The sequence below is a fragment of the Pseudophryne corroboree genome, chromosome 3 (assembly GCF_028390025.1).
Source record: "Pseudophryne corroboree isolate aPseCor3 chromosome 3, aPseCor3.hap2, whole genome shotgun sequence".
In the NCBI taxonomy this organism is placed as follows: Eukaryota; Metazoa; Chordata; class Amphibia; order Anura; family Myobatrachidae; genus Pseudophryne; species Pseudophryne corroboree.
In genome coordinates, this window is record NC_086446.1 from 336,155,101 (window position 1) to 336,173,019 (window position 17,919).

At 48.0% G+C, this 17,919-nt stretch overlaps 1 protein-coding gene across 1 annotated transcript in view; it reads right to left on the minus strand.

Annotated features, from left to right (window-relative positions):
• Positions 1-17,919, minus strand: part of RIMS4 (regulating synaptic membrane exocytosis 4) — a 324,560-nt gene that overhangs the window by 147,573 nt on the left and 159,068 nt on the right. The window lies entirely within an intron of this gene.

Here is a 17,919-nt window from a genome sequence, read left to right on the forward strand (position 1 = left end):
GGCTTTGTTGTCATATTTAGTTCCTTTCTAATGGAGTTATGTAACATTTTACATCTAGCTATGTTCATCACTAGGACAGAGCATCAGGTGGCTAGTTGGTTGGGCAAGGTGTATATGACCCATGAAATGTTGTTATCATGTCTGTGGCCCTTAGGGCAATTGCTTGCTTGGTATGCCCCACCCCATGAGGTTGATAGATTGGAAATATACAGTCTATGGCAATATTGCTCAGCAGCTTGGTTATGTGGTATCTATTATGGATTAAAATCTGATCATTTTCAGGATAGAGGGGTAGATAGTTGTCCTGTATATGGCCATGTAAAAACCTTTATGCAGCTATTATAGTGATATTTCAGTTGCTTTTATCATTTGACAACAATTAATGGCCAAAATGTTGCCTATTCATTAGAGATGTTCGATTTGCCTCTTTAGAAATTCGAACCCACATAAATTTGCTGATCTGAAACGAACCAAGTTCTGGTTCTGATCTTCCCGCGGTTTAGAATGTGTATTTTAAATCCGAATTTAAAAATTTTAACTATAAAAATTGCATGATTTTAGCAGTTGTTATACATTTTCATGGACTTCAAAACCCAAGATTCGGATTTTAAATCTAAATTCCAAACCAAAACACTTGAGGATGATTTTGCAAAACCAAAACCAAAACACAACGATTAATTTAGAACAAAAACCAGAACAAGAAAATCTGCGCACATCTCTACTATTTATAGTAGAATAAAATGCTCCTATTTCTTTTTTATGTATATTAGAGTACAGTGACACTCACATACTAACATATATATCACACCTAAACAAAATGCTTACGGCTTAAAGACAACCATTTGTGATGCTGTGATCATTCCAGAGCTTGGAAAATCTGACAGCATTGCATCCCCAATAAAAAGCTATGGGGGCTGCAGCTGCCGTCGGAGGGACCACAGCAGGTATCTCCGTCCCTCCTTCTTACATTGGGGTGATACTAAATATTTGTGGATAACCTTTTGAGGAATATGCCACAAATATCGAATGACTAATAGGACCCAAGATCTGGTGGTGGTGTAGCGGGTGGAGGGGATGATTCTTTTTTTAAGGAGTGGAATAAAAATACAGTACATGTTTATGATCACATCCTTTGGTCACAGAAGTACCCACAGTAAACACAGTGGTGTACAATTATACTGTATACACTTTGACAAGATGCAAAATGAAAACAAATCCTTTGGGGACTTTGAGGGCAACTTGTCCTTTCAATTCTGCCATTCTCGGCAAAGACCAATGGCAGTTTATGAAGTGCCGCTCTTTGGACAATATTATTTTGTGGTTGTATGTACTGTAAATCCAGTTGTATGCAAATAAGTTTTTCAGTCAGTTCTAAAGCACACATCCCTACTTAAATTCAACTGAGGTGAAAATTATAATGAAAATAAATGTATGTAAAAAAACCTCGCATAATGGTCCTGGCTGATGTCTTCAACCACTGAGATTGTAGAACAGTATTTTATTGGCCAATGGGAAATAATAATTAAACAGTACTTGGTATGGAGAAGAGAAAGGAAGGGTGTGGGGTGGGGGGTGGGAGAGGTGACAATTCTGAATACAGTATGTTTCGAGATAAAAGCTCTACAAAGTGCTGTTAATGCCTTTAGTGTTAATCACAGCCAAAAACAGCCATTTGTAATTGCAGAAGACATTTCAAGTGACAATTTCCCAGCTATGATTGTGCTTGTTTTACAATTAGCCTTATATATGCACCTATATTATGCAGAGTTGTAAAAAAATACCATAGCTTCATCCCTTATCTGTAACAGTGCATTTAACAAATTTCAATTACTAACACATTCAATAAATGAACAAGAGAATTGGTGTTTTAATACAAATGTGGATGGCACATGGGGATTTATATCAAAAAGCAACTGGAAAAAAAAATCAATAACCAGAGTTAGAAGCGTAATAGCTTTGTTAAAATGAGCTTGCACAGATAAAACACACACATATATATAGAGAGGACAGGGCTAAGACTTGCTGTGTCTTGGGACAGCTACACCATGGCCCAATTATGTCATTTTCAGCTATTTATATCCAAGTTGGAGAAAAAAAATTGTACTGAGAGTTAAAATATGCATGAATTAAAGTACAAAATGTGGATGTTGAAAATAAGGCATTTTGCATTTCCTTCCCTTGAATTCTAAATGGCAGTGCTGTGAGAAGAGGAAATGCTAGGAAATTGTAACGTCTCCAGTTGTTGGCAGGTATTGCATTGAACAGATGGAATCTTGCCTCCTAAGTGCTGACAACACAAGCACAGCTCACACACTGCATGGCTGCTTAGCAAGCAAGAATATTTCAATAATCACAGTGTAATGATTCTGTAAAGGGGGGTACACATGGAGAGATCCGTGCTTAAAATCTAAGCAATCTTGCTAGATTGCTTAGATTTTAAGCACGGATCTGCCATGTGTATGCCCCCCAGCGATAAGGATGCGCGGCCCCGCATATCGCTATCGCCGGTGCTAGATTGAGCCTGCATGCAGGCTCAATCTAGCTGGTCGCACACTTCACCGTTGTGTGATTTGAGCAGCCCCCCGTCGGCTTTCTCCCTCGCTCAGCACATCGCGCTGTGCTGAGCGGGGTGAGAGATGTGTGCTGAGCGGTCTGTGTTAAGATCGCTCAGCACACATCTCTCCCGTGAGTTACCCCCCTTAAGTCTTTTTGCAGGATCACTGCACACACAATAGTTTATACAAGTATGGGGGGGGGGGGGGGGTCCTTTCTTTACTAGTAATCTCCTCCCAGGAGTATATATACAGGGACTGGCAACTTTTTGCCTGGGGGGCAAATGCAATCAAATGGCCTTGGCTTCTCTACCAGCGCACGGCAATGGCAAAATGGATGTGGCAGAAAAAACTGCAAGAGAGGTTTATCTAATGGGGATGCAGTTTAAATGTGTAGTGAAATATCTTAAAAATCATTATATCTAAGAACAATAATCAAATCCATCGCCTACCAGTCCTGTCTGACAAACAGAAACTATTCTAATGACTGATCTAATATATAAAAATGAAAACTTGTCCTTCTGTCTTTCTATACAAATCCACAGTTTACAAGCGAAGATCGTGAAATTTTACATACAAGCGTATTAAACACGGTGGAGGCAACTAAAACAATTAGAAATCCCTAGCACCCATAGGGGGCAGACAGCAGTACAGAGTATATCAGGAGACAGCATAACTCCAGAATTGCTGGAGCAATGTACTCAAAACTTGGTACACATATGCCTTACAATCTGGGAACAAACACTGTGGGGCAGGGTCGGACTGGCCCACAGGGGAACAGGGGATACCACCGGTGGGCCCCACTGCCTGTGGGCCCTCCTCCTCCTCTAGGGATCAGGTACCAGACTCTATCCTAGTGCACTTGAATTATGCATTATACTTATGTTACATTTTACTTCACAAGAATACGGTTTATTATATATTTACAGAGGGAAAAGGTAGCAGGTGCACTATCTCACACTAGCTCAACCTGTAGTAACCAGAGGCACTTAGCATATTCCTGGCCAGGGCTATGAGCTTACCCACCGCATCAAGGTAGCCTCTCATTGGGTAAGTCCCTAACACTAACTATAGGGGTTCAGGTCCGGGGGGCAGGACACCCCAGAGCCATCCAGCCAGACAACCCCAGGGCGTCGAAGATCAGGGTCCCTTGGGGGACCAAAAAGGGTTCCGGTCACTACACAAAGTGCGTCAGGGAAGCAAGATATGCCTATATACTTGATCTCCAACCAACGTAAATTAACGAACAACTATCATTCTCATTTACCATCCTCATCCCATAGCAAAGCACGGGTATTCAGCTATCTACAATGTTATTTATACTGTGTGTTTCATATTTACATTTATTTTTAGAAACAGACATTCTTAAAATCGCGGGCAACGCCGGGTACTCCAGCTAGTATAATATAAAACATAGGAAACAATGGGCCTAATTCAGACGTGGATGGAGTGGCTGTCACTTCCTTAGAAGCAGCAGTGATAGCGCTGCATGGTGATGCTGCAAGAGGTGTCTATAACAAGTAGACGCCTCCTGCTGCAGTAGTGATCTGACCTGCGTCCTAGGATGCAGGCATCGGATCACTGACTCCCCATCGTACAGCTTGCAGAGATTCTTGGCCTTTTCTCTCCATCTAACCTGCTGCGACATGCCTCCGTTATAGGAAACTGAGGAGGTTACCATCCCCCCCATCCCAAAATGGCAGTAGACTGTCTATCACTGACAATCTGCTGCCATCCTACTTCCTAAATTGCAGGACCCATTTGTGCATGTACTAAATGGGTCCTGCGCATGAGCAAAGTACCGATAATAAGTAGCAGCATCAACTGGACCAGAATGAGGGCCAATATACTGTACAATAACCGCTTCACATCACCTCCCTCAGCTCCTTCAATGTCCAAATTACACAAAATGTATATCAAGAAAAAAAAGATAAGAAGGTGCAGAACAAACAAACACATTCATAACACTGAGGTGTTTGAATAAGCAATTCATAAATCACAATAAACCATTAACATTACATCACTGTTCCTGGCGCATACAGATGACACAGTACTGTAACTCATTTCAGCAACTACATGTACACCAGACCTGGGCAAAGTACGGCCCGCGGGCCACATACGCCCCTTTGGCAATCCCTGTCCAGCCCGTGTATTTATTCCAGTCACACGCCCCCCCCCCCCCCCTTAATCTCACACACACGGCACCTGTGGCTCTCCGCCCACAGGCTCCCTGCACCACACACTGTACTGTATCGCTAGGTCACAAAGACCCTGCGATGCAGCTTAACAATTGAGGCCCAGTGACTGCCCGCGAGTCGCAAGCTACAGAGCCGCAGTGCACGGGCAGTCACTGCCGGCGGTCCCCGCCGCCTGGGTCCCTAGCAACCAGTGCCTGATGACGTGTATCCCGCGGGAGACGGCTTTGCCCTGTCACTTCCTGCTTAAACTTCGGGGTGCTATAGAGATCCCTTCAGACCGGCAACCAGGGTGAGTCTTGCAGCAATGGGACAGCAGCCCGTCATACAGTGAACATTATAAGCCAATAGCAGAAATAAATGACATTAAAAAAAGTAGGTTTGTGCTTTTATTATATATTGAGCATAATTAAGTTCAAGTTATCATTGGTTCGGCCCTCCAACACAGTTCACATTTTTCATGTGGCCCCCTATAGAAATTAATTGCCCACCCCTGATGTACACAGAGTAAGCACCAGTTTATAGTTTATGGAGGTAATGCATGTTGCTGATGATGTACAGGTGGTGCTGAACAGGTTCAGTGGGCACAGATGGGCTGTGGAACCCCACAGCTGTGGAACTATATGTCCCAGCATGTCTGTGACTGGAAGTCACTGGAGACATGCAGCCCACAGTACACAGACTTTGTCACATAAGCTTCAGGGACAAGCTAGGGGATAATACATTGTTGCTAGGGTCGGTTCTAGACCTTGTGGCGCCCAGGGCGAAAGTTTCCTGTGGCGCCCCCTCCCCTCCAGGTAAAATACAGTTGGTGCACGCCGAGGGCGTGCGCCCCAAAATAGGGGCATGGCTTCTTCATAGGGAAGGGGCATGGCTTCTTCACAGTTATCCCCCTGTACTTGTGCCCCCCTGTAGCTGTGCCCCCAGTAGTTGTGCCCTCAGTAGCTGTACCCCCAGCAGCTGTGCCCCCAGATAATTTCCCCCCAGTAGCTGTTCCCCCTGAAGTAGTGCCCCCTTTAGTAGTGCCTCTTGTAGCTGTGCCCCCAATAGCAGTGCCCCCTATAATAGTGCCCCCAGTAGCTGTGCCCCCAGTTGATTTGCACCCTGTAGCAGTGCCCCCAGTATGTATCCCCTGTAGCTGTGCCTCCAGTAGCTGTGCCCCCTGTAGATTTGCCCCCAGTAGCTGTGCCACCAGTAGTTCTGCCCCCAGTAGTTGTGCCCCTTGTAGCTGTGCCCCCAGTTAATTTGCCCCCAGTAGCTGTTCACCCTGTAGCTGTGCCCCTTGTAGCTGTGCCCCCTGTAGCAGTGCCCCCAGTAGCTGTGCCCCTTGTAGCTGTACCCCCCAGTTGATTTGCCCCCAGTAGCTGTTCCCCCTGTAGATCTGCCCCCAGTAGCTGTGCCCCTTGTAGCTGTGCCCCCTGTAGTAGTGCCCCCAGTATGTGCCTCCTGTAGTAGCGCCGCTTTGAAACCCTAAAAAAACCCAACACAATACTTTCCAGCCTCGCTCCTGCTTCCGGACTGCTGCTGCCGCTGCTGCTGCTGTATCCGGACGCCGGCTCCTCTCTATGGGAGAGACGTCATGACGTCTCTCCCATAGCAGCGCCGCACTGACACTAGGGGTTAATTTTGACCTCTAGCATCAGTCAGCGACGTCGGCTGCAGTGGGCGCACACTGGCTCGCTGCAGCCGGGGGCAGGGTAGCGGGGGTTAGTAGCGGTTCTCGCCACGGCGGTGGCGGCGCCCTCAGGGTAGCGGCGCCCCGGGCAAAAAGCCTGCTTGCCTGTGGCAAGAGCCGCTACTGATTGTTGCCAGGAGTGAGCAGCCGGTATGCGTGGGGACAGCCAGCGGGAGCCGTGGCAGTAGCAGTCTGGCCCGCAGAGCCGGCCCTAGGCATAGGATAACTAGGCAAATGCCTAGGGCATTTGGAATGCCTAGAAGCACAAAGAGCTTCTGCTGATTAAAATGATATGCAGCATGCATATATTCTCTGCGTGACTGCGGCTGTATCTGCATACGAAATGCTACGTTACAGTGCTTTCCTGGAAATCACTGTAACGTAACAATTCATATGGAGATACAGACAGTCACACACACAATATAGGGGTGGTCTTCAGTATGCCGAAAGTCGGGATCCCGGCGCACAGTATACCGGCGCCGGAATCCCGACACACGGCATACCGACAGCTATTCTCCCTCGTGGGGGTCCACGACCCCCCTGGAGGGAGAATAAAATAGTGTGGCGCGCGTAGCGCGCCACTGTGCCCGCATCGTGGCGAGCGGAGCAAACCCGCAAGGGGCTCCTTTGCGCTCGCAGCGCTGTCGGTATGCCGGCGGTCGGGCTCCCGGCGCCAGTATGCAGGTCGCCGGGAGCCCGAACGCCGGCATACCGTACTACACCCCAATATAGGTATGCTGCATATCATTGTAATCAGCAGAAGTTTTGTGCATACTAGTCACATAGCAATGCAAATAACATGTATTTACGGCAAAAAAGGCGCCCAATGTTAGCTGAGCTGCCAGCTAACTCACATCAGGCATCTCCTGCTGCATGGCATATTGAGGCAAGATGTATGAGGACAAGGGAGCCGGAACGGGGCGGAACTGCATTAAGTCAGTTCCACTTGGAGACGGAATGCAGTTCCGCCTCACCTAACCCGATTTGTGCCCGGCGCTGCAGGGAGATGCTGGGCGCCCACTGAGATTGTGCTACCAGCGGCTCTCTCTCCACAGCATCAGCTGGAGGCAGGAGCTCACTACTGAGCTCTGTCAGTGCGCGCTATGGGAGAGACGTCATGACGTCTCTCTCATAGTGCTGAGGAGCGGACGCCAGGGAAACTGCAGCGGTCGGACGCGGGAGCGGGGCTCGGTGAGTATGGTCTTTTTTTTTTTTAAATATGTGTGACTTCTTCTACTGGGGGCAAACTACAAGGGGGCAAACTATAAGGGGGCAAACTACTGGGGGCAAGCTATAAGCGAGTAAACTACAAGGGGGCTAGCTACTGGGGGCAAACTGCAAGGGGGCATTACTACTGGGGGCTATCTACAAAGGGGCTAAACTACTAGGGGCATAACTACAGGGGATAAACTACTGGGGGCAAACTACAAGGGGGCTAGCTACTGGGGGCAAACTACAGGGGTGCATTACTACTGGGGGCTAAGCTACAAGGGGGCTAAACTACTGGGGGCATTACTAATGGGGCAAACTACAAGGGGGCATTACTACTGGGGGCTAAGCTACAAGGGGGCAAACTACAAGGGGGCTAAACTACTAGGGGCATATCTACAGGGGCTAAACTACTGGGGGCATAACTACAGTGGCTAAACTATTAGGGGCATTACTAACAGGGGCTAACTACTAGGGGCAAACTACATGGGACTAAACTACAGGGGCTAAACTACTGCGGGCATTACTACTGGGGGGCTAAACTACTGGGGACATAACTGCAGGGACTAAACTACAGGGGGCATTACCAATGGGGGCTAAACTACATGGGGCAAACTCCATGAGAGCAATATGGTGTGGTGTAATGTGAATATGGGGCACTACTGTGAGGAGTAACGTACATAGGGTAAAGTGGTAGTACAGTGAATAAAGGACACCATTGCATGTTATTATAATGTGAATAAAGTTGCAATACTGTGTGGCGTAATTTGAATTGGAGATACTATGGTGTGGCCATGCCCCTTCCCAGCAAGAACACATTCCTTTCGTGTGCACTTTTCCTATTAAAAATATAGGGGGTAGGAGCACCAAAATGAGGACTGCTATTGGTGAGGGGTGAGAGGTGATGGTGCTGGGAAAGAGCTGCTGGGTCAGAGGTGAAAATAGCGACAGTGCTAGGGGGCACCAGCCAAAATCTTGCCTAGGGCATCATATTGGTTAGGGCAGGCTCTGAGTGGGAGCAAATACATTTATATTTTTTCTGTGTAGGGTAAATACTGGCTGCTTTTGCGTATAACCCACAAATGTCAGGCAGCTTTATTTTTACTGCTGGATTTCAGTTTGAACACACTCTACCCAAATCTAACACTGCACATGTTACATCTGCCCCACCTGCAGTGCAACATGCTTTTGCCCAGTTGTGTGCTTTTTGCTTTACTTACAAACATGAATCAAGGGCAAGGGCTGCTGGGAGCTGTAGAACAGTAGTGTGGTGCTGTGCTGCCAGACACTGGTGCCGGCAGTAACAGTGACTCACAATGTATAGTACTGCCACTACTGCAGGTACACCACCGATAATTTGGCATTCTTGGTTCCAGCACCGTGCCGGATTAGCAGTTTTGCCGGATTATTGGTGGTATCGGTGGGGGTTTATTGGCGGCAACCTGATTCATAACCCCCCCCCCCTCCGCCACAGCTTAATTCCCCCCCCCCCCCCACAGCACGTAAACCTTTCACAGCCCGACTCCCCCCACGGGCACCCGCCGCAGCACTGACTGTGACTCCCTGCTTCCCCCTCCTTCGTCTTCCCGAGTACCCCGCTCAGGGGGCGGAGTTTCGCGGAATGAAGCGAAACTCCGCTCCACCCCGCCCCCCCCCCCTCCCGAGCGGAGTACTGAGGAGGAGGGGGAGCCAAGTTACGAAGAGGGAGAGGCGCCCGGCACGAGGAGCGACTGGGTAGGCGGACCGAAGAGCGGGAATCGCCTCGGTAAGTATACGCTCGCTCGCTCTCTCTCTCTCTCTCAATCTTTCACTCTGACTGCTATTATGTGTAAAATGGGGATACCTTCCGTAATGTGTAAAAAGGGGACTCTTGCCTGCCGTAATGTGTGAAATGGGGACTCTTGCCTGCCGTAGTGTGTAAAAAGGGGACTCTTGCCTGCTGTAATGTGTAAAATGGGTACTCTTGCCTGCCGTAATGTGTGGAATGGGGACTCTTGCCTGCCGTAATGTGTGGAATGGGGACTCTTGCCTGCTGTAATGTGTAAAATGGGTACTCTTGCCTGCCATAATGTGTGAAATGGGTACTCTTGCCTGCTGTAATGTGTAAAATGGGTACTCTTGCCTGCCGTAATGTGTGGAATGGGGACTCTTGCCTGCCGTAATGTGTGGAATGGGGACTCTTGCCTGCTGTAATGTGTAAAATGGGTACTCTTGCCTGCCATAATGTGTGAAATGGGGACTCTTGCCTGCCGTAATGTGTGGAATGGGGACTCTTGCCTGCCGTAATGTGTAAAATGGGGACTCTTGCCTGCCGTAATGTGTAAATTGGGGACTCTTGCCTGCCGTAATGTGTGGAATGGGGACTCTTGCCTGCCGTAATGTGTAAAATGGGGACTCTTGCCTGCCGTAATGTGTAAACTGGGGACTCTTGCCTGCCGTAATGTGTGAAATGGGGACTCTTGCCTGTCGTAATGTGTAAAATGGGGACACTTGCCTGCCGTAATGTGGAAAACGGGGACACTTTCCTGCCGTAATGTGGAAAATGGGGACTCTGCCTGCCGTAATGTGGGGATTTAATGTATTAAGGGCATTGTGGTGTGTGGCATAATATGGTGCAGGGGGCATTACTGTGTGGGGATTAATATGCTATAATTTTTATTTTTCCTACGGTGGCCGTGATCTGTTGGAGCAGGGTCAAAAACTGGGGTGTGAGGTAGTCTTTTCAGATGTGACCACGCCCATTTAAATGAGTCCCAGTGGAGCTTACAATCTATATTCCCTATCACATGTACACACAGACACATTCACACTAGGGCTTATTTTGTTGGAAGCGTATTAATTTACCAGTATATTTTTGGATTGTGGGAGGAAACCAGAGTACTCGGAGGAAACCCACGCAAGTATGGGGAGAATATACAAACTCCGCACAGTTAGGGCCACTGTAGGAATCGAACCCATGACCTTAGTGCTGTGAGGAAGTACTGTAATGCTAACCATTACACCATCCGTACTGCCCCATTGGGATTGGTGGCAGCTGCTTTCACTGAGGAGTCAGTGAAGATAAAATAACTCAAGGAGGACCAGAGATGGCAACAGCAATGTCAGCTGACAGTAGTGGCAGATAAACTGACTGGATCCAGCTGCTGATGGTATACCTATTAAATGGTAATCATTTAGATCTTCTAAATACCATTGTCCTTGACACAATGACTCCTTGGTGCCACCACAAGAATTTCCCACTGCCTTCACAAATTTGTTTGGAAGTTGTGGAAAGATGGTTATGTGGGAGGTACTGTAGGAAAGAGTGCTGATAGCGGGGCAGAGTGCTGATCTAGTGCAGCCATCTCTAACTGCCACCCTCATGCCGTGATTAAAGAGAAAACAAAGAGAGAAATCTATCAAACTCCAATCTGCCAAAATATGCAATTTTTTACCTTTTGTGCCAGTTCTGTGGGCTTATCTACTTGATACATACCACTGAACAACTAGTGCATTGCTCCTTAGATTGGTGGGAGTGGACAGTAGATGTGCACCTTGACATGTATTAGAAAAGACATCTACTGTAGATGCAGTAGCGCAAAACCAAGTATTTTGGGTTTTTTCTGCGCTGCATATCTACTGTGTTTCATAAATTAGGACCATTGTGGATTAACATGCCACGCAATATGTGTACAGAGCAGGCAATCCTGCATGCATGAGTTCTTTCATTTATAGAGAATATTACATGCCTCAGCAAGGGAAAGGGGATGTTTAGTGGGTGTAATAACTCAGCCACGGAGACAGTATCATTTCATGCTCTGATTTATTCTGTTAACATTCAAATCTGAAATGCACATGTTGGTATATAGAGATTGAATGCACATGAAAAATAGGCCTTACATCTTTCTTTAACGTGGATGAAATCACATTTACACCAAACACCTTGCTCTTCCATCAGGAGATGGCTTGCAATGACTGAATATTATCATCTCAAAGAACTTGAATTTGTTTCTCTTTTTGTAAAAATAAAAGGCAATTTGAAGCATTCAGGCATTTAATCTGTTACGTTCTATGGTAATTTTCAGCAATTAGAGCTCATGGCTCTTGCAGGGATACAGCTGTCGTGTGATTCTCTTGTGTAGGACTGAGACATTAATACAGACTTTTCCCAATGCAGCACACTTAGGACAGGCACAAGCTCCCCCCAGATCAGAGTAACACTCTCACCCATGCTGTTTCTTACCTAAGCAGATGGGGGCTGGGGCGGCATCACCTTCTTGGATGCTTGGAAGTGTGGCGCTTGGCTCTAACATGTAAGACGCTGCTGGCTGCGTCTCCTTCATGTCAGCAGCTTGAGCTCCATATACGGATGTCGCAGGGGCATTAAAAACAGTGACTTAGTGAAATCCCAAAAATTTGGGAGTCTGCTGGACATTCCAGAAGAGTAGAAATGTATACTTTATACCCCTTTCACACCACACAAATAACCCGGTATCGATCTCGCATATTGCTGGGTCGTCACGGGTCGGCGTGCGATGTGAAAGCGCCATAGTCGAAATCCCGGGTCGCCTGACCCGGTAAATCAACCCGGGAATAAAGCAGTGTTATACCCGGGTTGAATACCGGGTCAGTGGCAGCATAAATGGGATCCCGGGTCGATGCGACTCATTTACTACAGCAGGTAGAGGCGGCACGGAGATGATCTCATCTCCCAGAGCCGCCTCTGCCTCCACCCCCACTGCCGGTTCTGCCCCCATGCCGCAATGGCAACCCGCCCGGCATATTGCTGGGTCGGGGAAGCCAGCAGTAGCGTCCAATGCTGGATCCCACCCGGGAAGGACCCGTTTCCAATTCCCGGGTGGGGTCCGGCATTGGAGATGTGAAAGGGGTATAAGTTATCCACTTATACCTTTCACACCGCACAAATAACCCGGTATCGACCCGGCATATTCCCGGGTTGACACGGGTCAGCGTGCGGTGTGAAAGCGCCATGTCGGAAATCCCGGGTCACCTGACCCGGCAATTCAACCCGGGAATAAAGCAGTGTTATTCCCGGGTTGAATACCGTGTCAATGGCAGCGTAAACGGGCTCCACCCGTTTACTACAACAGGGAGAGGCGGCGCGAAGATGATCTCATCTCCCAGCTGCGCCCCCCGCTGCTATGGCAACCCGCTCGGCATATTGCCGGGTTGGGGAAGCCAGCAGCAGTGTTTAATGCCGGATCCCACCCGGGAAGGACCTGTTTCCAATTCCCGGGTGGGTTCCGGCATTGGCAGTATGAAAGGGGTATAAAATGCCTTTCACATAGCCAAAATAAGCCGGGTTATTGCCGGTGTCGACCCGGGTTGAGGTGAGAGTGTGAAAGCGCCAAAGTGAAATAACCCGGGTCGAGCAACCCAACATTCCAACCCGGGATTAAAGCAGGATTAAACACAGATTGGACCCAGGTCGATGTGCAGTGTGAAAGGGTCTGACCAGGGCTATTCAACCCAGGACACATAAAAAGGCACTGACTGGACGTTGTTGTGTCTCCTTTTTGTTTCCTTTTGACACCTCCTCTTTGTGAGCCAGAAAAAGTCAATTTGAAATGACATCCATAGTGTTTACATTAGAGATGAGCGCCTGAAATTTTTCGGGCTTTGTGTTTTGGTTTTGGGTTCGGTTCCGCGGCCGTGTTTTGGGTTCGAACGCGTTTTGGCAAAACCTCACCGAATTTTTTTTGTCGGATTCGGGTGTGTTTTGGATTCGGGTGTTTTTTTCAAAAAACACTAAAAAACAGCTTAAATCATAGAATTTGGGGGTCATTTTGATCCCAAAGTATTATTAACCTCAAAAACCATAATTTACACTCATTTTCAGTCTATTCTGAATACCTCACACCTCACAATATTATTTTTAGTCCTAAAATTTGCACCGAGGTCGCTGTGTGAGTAAGATAAGCGACCCTAGTGGCCGACACAAACACCGGGCCCATCTAGGAGTGGCACTGCAGTGTCACGCAGGATGTCCCTTCCAAAAAACCCTCCCCAAACAGCACATGACGCAAAGAAAAAAAGAGGCGCAATGAGGTAGCTGTGTGAGTAAGATTAGCGACCCTAGTGGCCGACACAAACACCGGGCCCATCTAGGAGTGGCACTGCAGTGTCACGCAGGATGGCCCTTCCAAAAAACCCTCCCCAAACAGCACATGACGCAAAGAAAAAAAGAGGCGCAATGAGGTAGCTGTGTGAGTAAGATTAGCGACCCTAGTGGCCGACACAAACACCGGGCCCATCTAGGAGTGGCACTGCAGTGTCACGCAGGATGTCCCTTCCAAAAAACCCTCCCCAAACAGCACATGACGCAAAGAAAAAAAGAGGCGCAATGAGGTAGCTGACTGTGTGAGTAAGATTAGCGACCCTAGTGGCCGACACAAACACCGGGCCCATCTAGGAGTGGCACTGCAGTGTCACGCAGGATGTCCCTTCCAAAAAACCCTCCCCAATCAGCACATGATGCAAAGAAAAAGAAAAGAAAAAAGAGGTGCAAGATGGAATTGTCCTTGGGCCCTCCCACCCACCCTTATGTTGTATAAACAAAACAGGACATGCACACTTTAACCAACCCATCATTTCAGTGACAGGGTCTGCCACACGACTGTGACTGATATGACGGGTTGGTTTGGACCCCCCCCAAAAAAGAAGCAATTAATCTCTCCTTGCACAAACTGGCTCTACAGAGGCAAGATGTCCACCTCATCTTCACCCTCCGATATATCACCGTGTACATCCCCCTCCTCACAGATTATCAATTCGTCCCCACTGGAATCCACCATCTCAGCTCCCTGTGTACTTTGTGGAGGCAATTGCTGCTGGTCAATGTCTCCGCGGAGGAATTGATTATAATTCATTTTAATGAACATCATCTTCTCCACATTTTCTGGATGTAACCTCGTACGCCGATTGCTGACAAGGTGAGCGGCGGCACTAAACACTCTTTCGGAGTACACACTTGTGGGAGGGCAACTTAGGTAGAATAAAGCCAGTTTGTGCAAGGGCCTCCAAATTGCCTCTTTTTCCTGCCAGTATAAGTACGGACTGTGTGACGTGCCTACTTGGATGCGGTCACTCATATAATCCTCCACCATTCTATCAATGTTGAGAGAATCATATGCAGTGACAGTAGACGACATGTCCGTAATCGTTGTCAGGTCCTTCAGTCCGGACCAGATGTCAGCATCAGCAGTCGCTCCAGACTGCCCTGCATCACCGCCAGCGGGTGGGCTCGGAATTCTGAGCCTTTTCCTCGCACCCCCAGTTGCGGGAGAATGTGAAGGAGGAGATGTTGACAGGTCGCGTTCCGCTTGACTTGACAATTTTGTCACCAGCAGGTCTTTCAACCCCAGCAGACTTGTGTCTGCCGGAAAGAGAGATCCAAGGTAGGCTTTAAATCTAGGATCGAGCACGGTGGCCAAAATGTAGTGCTCTGATTTCAACAGATTGACCACCCGTGAATCCTTGTTAAGCGAATTAAGGGCTGCATCCACAAGTCCCACATGCCTAGCGGAATCGCTCCCTTTTAGCTCCTTCTTCAATGCCTCCAGCTTCTTCTGCAAAAGCCTGATGAGGGGAATGACCTGACTCAGGCTGGCAGTGTCTGAACTGACTTCACGTGTGGCAAGTTCAAAGGGCATCAGAACCTTGCACAACGTTGAAATCATTCTCCACTGCACTTGAGACAGGTGCATTCCACCTCCTATATCGTGCTCAATTGTATAGGCTTGAATGGCCTTTTGCTGCTCCTCCAACCTCTGAAGCATATAGAGGGTTGAATTCCACCTCGTTACCACTTCTTGCTTCAGATGATGGCAGGGCAGGTTCAGTAGTTTTTGGTGGTGCTCCAGTCTTCTGTACGTGGTGCCTGTACGCCGAAAGTGTCCCGCAATTCTTCTGGCCACCGACAGCATCTCTTGCACGCCCCTGTCGTTTTTTAAAAAATTCTGCACCACCAAATTCAAGGTATGTGCAAAACATGGGACGTGCTGGAATTTGCCCATATTTAATGGACACACAATATTGCTGGCGTTGTCCGATGCCACAAATCCACAGGAGAGTCCAATTGGGGTAAGCCATTCCGCGATGATCTTCCTCAGTTGCCGTAAGAGGTTTTCAGCTGTGTGCGTATTCTGGAAAGCGGTGATACAAAGCGTAGCCTGCCTAGGAAAGAGTTGGCGTTTGCGAGATGCTGCTACTGGTGCCGCCGCTGCTGTTCTTGCGGCGGGAGTCCATACATCTACCCAGTGGGCTGTCACAGTCATATAGTCCTGACCCTGCCCTGCTCCACTTGTCCACATGTCCGTGGTTAAGTGGACATTGGGTACAACTGCATTTTTTAGGACACTGGTGAGTCTTTTTCTGACGTCCGTGTACATTCTCGGTATCGCCTGCCTAGAGAAGTGGAACCTAGATGGTATTTGGTAACGGGGGCACACTGCCTCAATAAATTGTCTAGTTCCCTGTGAACTAACGGCGGATACCGGACGCACGTCTAACACCAACATAGTTGTCAAGGCCTCAGTTATCCGCTTTGCAGTAGGATGACTGCTGTGATATTTCATCTTCCTCGCAAAGGACTGTTGAACAGTCAATTGCTTACTGGAAGTAGTACAAGTGGGCTTACGACTTCCCCTCTGGGATGACCATCGACTCCCAGCGGCAACAACAGCAGCGCCAGCAGCAGTAGGCGTTACACGCAAGGATGCATCGGAGGAATCCCAGGCAGGAGAGGACTCGTCAGAATTGCCAGTGACATGGCCTGCAGGACTATTGGCATTCCTGGGGAAGGAGGAAATTGACACTGAGGGAGTTGGTGGGGTGGTTTGCGTGAGCTTGGTTACAAGAGGAAGGGATTTACTGGTCAGTGGACTGCTTCCGCTGTCACCCAAAGTTTTTGAACTTGTCACTGACTTATTATGAATGCGCTGCAGGTGACGTATAAGGGAGGATGTTCCGAGGTGGTTAACGTCCTTACCCCTACTTATTACAGCTTGACAAAGGGAACACACGGCTTGACACCTGTTGTCCGCATTTCTGGTGAAATACCTCCACACCGAAGAGCTGATTTTTTTGGTATTTTCACCTGGCATGTCAACGGCCATATTCCTCCCACGGACAACAGGTGTCTCCCCGGGTGCCTGACTTAAACAAACCACCTCACCATCAGAATCCTCCTGGTCAATTTCCTCCCCAGCGCCAGCAACACCCATATCCTCCTCATCCTGGTGTACTTCAACACTGACATCTTCAATCTGACTATCAGGAACTGGACTGCGGGTGCTCCTTCCAGCACTTGCAGGGGGCGTGCAAATGGTGGAAGGCGCATGCTCTTCACGTCCAGTGTTGGGAAGGTCAGGCATCGCAACCGACACAATTGGACTCTCCTTGTGGATTTGGGATTTCGAAGAATGCACAGTTCTTTGCTGTGCTGCTTTTGCCAGCTTGAGTCTTTTCATTTTTCTAGCGAGAGGCTGAGTGCTTCCATCCTCATGTGAAGCTGAACCACTAGCCATGAACATAGGCCAGGGCCTCAGCCGTTCCTTGCCACTCCGTGTGGTAAATGGCATATTGGCAAGTTTACGCTTCTCCTCCGACAATTTTATTTTAGGTTTTGGAGTCCTTTTTTTTCTGATATTTGGTGTTTTGGATTTGACATGCTCTGTACTATGACATTGGGCATCGGCCTTGGCAGACGACGTTGCTGGCATTTCATCGTCTCGGCCATGACTAGTGGCAGCAGCTTCAGCACGAGGTGGAAGTGGATCTTGATCTTTCCCTAATTTTGGAACCTCAACATTTTTGTTCTCCATATTTTAATAGGCACAACTAAAAGGCACCTCAGGTAAACAATGGAGATGGATACTAGTATACAATTATGGACTGCCTGCCGACTGCAGACACAGAGGTAGCCACAGCCGTGAACTACCGTACTGTACTGTGTCTGCAGCTAATATAGACTGGTTGATAAAGAGAAGATGTCTATGTAACTATGTATGTATAAAGAAGACTGAAAAAAATCCACGGTTAGGTGGTATACAATTATGGACGGACTGCCTGCCGAGTGCAGACACAGAGGTAGCCACAGCCGTGAACTACCGTACTGTACTGTGTCTGCAGCTAATATAGACTGGTTGATAAAGAGAAGATGTCTATGTAACTATGTATGTATAAAGAAGAATGAAAAAAAACCACGGTTAGGTGGTATACAATTATGGACGGACTGCCTGCCGAGTGCAGACACAGAGGTAGCCACAGCCGTGAACTACCGTACTGT